Below are 6,000 nucleotides of genomic sequence, written 5' to 3'. Positions count from 1 at the left end.
CCTGCCCTCATGCCATGATGGCAAACTCAAGAAGAGAAAGTTTGGCAAAGACATCCTCTTTCTGGCAGGCAAACTTGGCTGTTCACATCACTAAGCCCTCTCAGCCTTCATATCCGTCTTCTCTATGTTAGTACTGAGGTATTAAAAAGCCACAGTATGTACAACACTCCTGTCTGAACAAACTCCACAAATGTAACCCCCCCCAGTGATGTAAACTCGCTTCCACACTGAAGTATTTTCCTTTTTCACATAGCTCCCCTCTTATGGTATTTCATACCATTATTACAAGAACAATTGTTCCACTTCAGCAGGTTTTCAACCAGATCTTGGGCTTTAAACATGACACATTCAAACAGTTTTCCTTCAAGTACTATCTTACTGTCCATACAGTCCTGCTGCAGCTTTAAATCTACACCCTTCATATGCCAGGGAGTCTGACTTTTACAGGATACAAGGAAGTGCTGAAACGTGTAATGAAGAAAAGATGCTTCCTTAGTAACCTATTTCTCATTTATTTTATAATGAAAAATGCCATACTTTCTCATTTACCCAGGCACTTACATTTACTTCAGAATGAAATCTGGAATGTTGCTGAAAAGATAAAATTTCACTCACATCTACCTTTTAGATTAATTGGCACAATACATATCAGTCCACAGTTTATTAGAGCGTTAAACTGAACTTTCCATTACCAAAATCTATGGCTTGGGAGGACAGTATAGATTAGTTCATAAACATTTCATTTCTCCACCAATGTAGCAATGATGGGTAGCAACACTCCTAAATCAAACTGTTTGTTGTAAAAGAAAGGCTATTGCCAATCCTCTGGAAAGGCCTTGCACTAAGAAATCAATGAGGGAGATGGATAAAAGCAATAAAGATGCATGTGCATATTTCCTCAGCAGCATGAAAAGTATTTCCAGAGGGATCGTTCACGCTTGTGAAAAGAAACAGTGATGATAGTTATTATTTGCCACTATATTTTTAAACAGACAAATTCATTTTTACCGTGTCTCCATAGTTTACATACATTGTTTATACCCTTAAAGGTGTACAGCCTTCCGCTGGATGAAGGGTATTTAGGCACAGAGAAATGTCACAGGGCAAATTTCAGCCAGCGGCATGGCTCTGAGGGAATTCAGCTCCTGCCCAACCTCACAATCATCCACTGAAGTTTACTTGGCCTCTTCATGGTCTTGTGAGTGAAACTGGGCAATGAGGACCATGTTAAGAGAGGGACCAGGACAGGTGGACAGCACAAAGTCTTGAGAAAGCCAATGACAAAAGCAGCACCTCACAGTGGCTCCTCAGTTATGTTCTCTACAGCCATCTGGAGCATTTCTCCTTGGTGCACTGTTCTCTGTGCTGACCTTTTCCTTTCTAACCTCCCTGTTGTATGCCAGGCAGCAAAAGGGACAGACCACTGTGCCTCTGGTCTACATCAGAGCACATAGGTTTGAACAATTTCCAATCTCTTTTGAGCAGGACAGTGCTATGTAGTACAGGTCACATCGATTTTCCATGAAAGAGATGGAAAGAGATTCTCAAGATACTTAAGAAAATCAGAAGCGAGGAGGAGTGCATAACACTGTTTCTACCTCACCAAGTCTGGCCACACTTGAGGTTATTTTCCCAGGGCTCTGCTACAAGGACCAAGAGATCACAAGTGAACCCCAGGCATCACATGAAATAAGAAGAGTAAATCTCTGTCTCTCTCATGGTTGCCATGAAACTTGTGAAGCAGGCTTAGAAGTGAGAAAGTGAAGAAACAAAGCACCCATAATTTGTTACATCTGGGGAAAAACAAGTCTCATGTCTTTAAGCCAATCACATTTGGGGGCTTTTGACCTTGAAACTCGATTCACACTGCGTGTAGACTTGCAGTTGGGAGCCACAGAATGCTTGTACTGCAGGGAAGGAGCCTTGCGATAAGACCAATTAAAAAAAAAAAAAAGAGTTCCTTATCAGAATAAAAGTATTATTTAATTCAAAGCAATTCAAAGTTCCATGAGTTTCTGTTTAAAAATCCCTACAGCATAGCCACGCTTAACTTTTCACAGCAAGATGTAAAGAAAGAGAAAATACTGAAGAAACCCTGCATTCAGGTATAGCCTGTAGGAAGGTCAGTATAGCACAGTGTTCACAACCTCAAAAGTTAAACTTTATTATCACAAACCCCCCTATCGGATGTCTCCTTCATTTCACATCCTCTGCACACACTTCAAAGAAGCATGACAGCAATCGTCTCTGCCCACAGCTACAGTGAGGATGGTGGTATTTAGTTTCCTACAACCTAGCTAATTAGCTAGTCATGACAACATAACCCTCATCCACCCTGCAGTAAGTTTAGCTTGTCTGGGGACACCACATAGTATTAAATGCTTGAAGAGAGGCTACAGAGTGCCTGTGGGTCAGTTTCAAAGCCTTACAAGAAATTATGACAGAATAAGGCCTTAAAATAGCTACTAAAAAAGAAATTGCTATCCACCCCATCATTAAAGTGCAGAATAGTGTAGAGATCGACTTCCCAAAGTAAGCAAACAAAGTTTCTAGACTGTTTTCCATTGTACATTAGTCTATCTACCCCATTACATTAATTGTAGGGAATACATTTAATACAATATCCATTGATATGTAGACAGGCATAGCCTCTCCTAACCACAACTCTGCTTTCAGAGGATTAATAATGCAGTGATCTATGGAACAATTACACTACCTGTGCTAGAACCATCATAATGGAGTACATGCTACTTCTGTATCTAGTAAGGGTACTCCATCATCTCTCAACGTACCGGTAGCTGAGGTACCAGGTTATCTATTAATTGTACTTCTCATGTGAAATCAGCAACCTGCTGCATATAAGACCCTACATGACTAGCTTCAGAACCATTCATTCCCCCTAAACCCCTTGCACAACTTGCTCTTTTGCGCCTCTGGTTCCTATATCAGGGCCATACCTTGATTAGTTCTCACACCTTTCTCTTCACTGAGACATCTGGTTGGCTAGATATCAGTATCTCACCCATGATCGTGACATCTGGATAGCCTTAGCAATTTTGGTTCCCTTTTTTGAGGAGGCTTCTTCAGACTGCCCCTCCATTGCACCAACGTAAATACAATCTAAGACTTGAGCATACAATGTGTTGCACCCTAGCTTTGGTCCGAGTTCCTGGTACTCAGGACTCATAAAAGGTCTCTTTTCTCTGAGGGGAAGCTCCTCTTTCCAGGCTCTCAGCGCCCATTAACTAAACCCTTTTCCGGGGCTCAAGCAAACACATGCTCTGCTGAATCCTAAAAGCCCCGGCAAAAATAAGAGAAAGCTACACCTCCTTCCAAGTAAAAGGGATTAATTGCTTCCTACGTTCTTGTTACAGAAGATGTGCGTATCCTAAACTGGGTATAGTTCAAGGAACAACACAAACATTGTGTATGTTAACATGCCCATGTACACCTGGTACCCCAAGGGAAATGGGGGATGGGCATTTTATACTCGCTCCTTAGGCTATTACACTCCTCAGCTCTATCAATTCAGAGACACAAAAGCAAAATAAGTTTTATCTTTCCAAATATCAAGCTCTCCAGACTGTTTGCTCAGGAAGGCATTTTCTTTGGCTCTTTGTGAGACAAAAACGGATCAATTTTTTACTCCATGCTATACTGAACACTACCATTTTTCAAGTTGTTCTCCTCCATGCAAATGACAGTGCTTATTAACTGCCTCATTAGTTTAAAAAGTGGTTTCAATTCAGAGTTTCTCATCTGTAACATTCCTGCATATCTGAAAAGCTAAGTTTGTTTTTAGAAGACAACAAATAAAACACCTCTGCCTTTGTTTAACTTACAAGGTTTCTTTTGGTCTGTTCCTTAGTCATTCAGGAACATATATGATCTTCTGAGCAAGGGTTGAAGTTGTTACTGTGTCTCTTGCACATCCCCAATGGAATAAAAACCAGCAATTAGTTGAACCTGTATAGGCCATACCGCACATAGCAAGAACACATTTTCAGAAGAGCAGGACTTATCTACCTCCTTGGCAAGCTTGCTAAGGTTGTGAAAAAAGCCATGCAAGGAAGATAAGCCAGTATCTACACAAGCTGAGTACAGCCCTACAATCACAAGGCAGCCTTGCTAATCACCTTAGTGGTAATACAACCATCCCGGCATACCCTTCTACATCCTCTGAGCTCAACACCTACACCTGTGCAAGGGTGGTGCTCAGCTATTTCAAGTTCCTGAAAGCAGCAAAGCACCTGTTAAAGAAATCCCTCTTTCCTCAGTGCAGATTAAACCCATTACATTAATTTGCCCAGTTCAGTAGTAGCTTCCATCACACCATTTCTGCCAAATTTGGTGCTCCTCTCTTACATACAAACCAATTCTCTCCCAGACCCTTGCTAAACTGGGGATAAGAAAACTTACTTTTCTATTTGCCTGGACTAATAGGTACAGCCATGGCTGATCAACAGCTCCTGGTCTCTGTGTCTAACACAATTAGCACAAAGCATGGGAATAAGTTCATACCACAAGCTGAAACCGAGACCTCTCAAGCTCCTTTCATAACACCAACACTGAATTGGGGAGAACGTTTGTGGTTAATGGCTGAGTTAGACTGGATTTCAGCTGAAGACTTGTGGAGGAAATGGTGAGCAGCTTGTTAGAGCTACTGCATCCAAACCCTCAGTGACTTAACTGAAAAAAAGCGTTGAAATGATACAGATGTATTCTGCACATAAAAAACTATGTTAAAAGAGCAGAAAAGCTACAGAATTTAGGATTAGGAAACCCTAGCATCAAAGTTATTTGGCGCTTAGAAAGAAAGAGTGGTCCATGAGGATGGATCTTTATCATGTGAGCTTTATTAAACCACCCAAATGGAGCAGCTTTCTCCCAAATACCAAACAAATAATGAACATGAATTCCAAAACTGTAAGCGTTGATAATTGCTTGAACAGAGGCACTTTAAAATACTATTGGAAATGCTTATTGCCACCACATAGGATGCCACTCATTTAGATTATGATATAATAAAAAGTACAGAAGTATATTTTCATCCTTATACAAATACAATACTGATTACACATACAGTGAGTAGCCCTGTTCTGGGAGATGATGCCATATTTGCACAGCCCTGTTTCACACAGTACTTTCAACCTTCAGCAATACCTTAAGTATATTAATGTCTGCTGTGTTCAGCAAATGCCTTTATGTGCCTTTTATATTCACAACCTGCTGCTCTGATCTATGTTACTTGAAAATTAAGTGCATTTTTAACGGTCTGCAGCTGATTTACCTAGGATGACAGCTCTGATCAAGAGACAAACTTTGCTGAAATTTTGAATTCTTCATAGCCATCTTTGAGAACTTTTATCCTGTGCCACATGCTAAAGTGAATGCAGACTGATAAACACCTGTGTAGCTGAAGTCTCCTTCTTTGGTACCAGACTTAACAAATTCTCCCTACAGAGGAAACTAGGACCTCAGTCTGTATCGTCTTCTATCGTCACTGGGAGTGTTCTCTGAAACAGCTGCTCTTCTTGAGCTTTGGTAAAAGTGATTTTGAAATAATTTACTGAGCAACTTGTACAGTCCTGCTCCAAATAAGTACTGCCACATGCTGAAAACTGCTCACAGCTATCCAACTAACAGACAAAAATGTGCCGGCACAGACTTCAGGCCAGCATCCTAGATTGGCAACCCTTTTTAAACATGACAGTTTGAAGTTTCTTGTTAAAAGACCTGGGGAAAACAAAATCCTGTCCCATGGGGTGAGATCACCTGCCACCATCATCTTCAGTTTGCCAAGTCACGTTCTCAGCTCATGAGACTCACACACTTGACTCCCACATCCATCTCCCTGCTGACACCCAGTTATCATTGGACCTTACATGCAGGTCTTGGAGGACTGTGGCATCTTTCTGGTGCTCCGAGGCAGACGCTGAAGGAGCTGGCTCTCCTGGTAGTGGTGTGCCTATATGTCACATGTGGTCAGAGAGCGAGAGC

This window comes from Ciconia boyciana, chromosome 10, assembly GCF_034638445.1.
Source record: "Ciconia boyciana chromosome 10, ASM3463844v1, whole genome shotgun sequence".
NCBI lineage: Eukaryota > Metazoa > Chordata > Aves > Ciconiiformes > Ciconiidae > Ciconia > Ciconia boyciana.
This window is presented reverse-complemented; position numbering follows the sequence as displayed.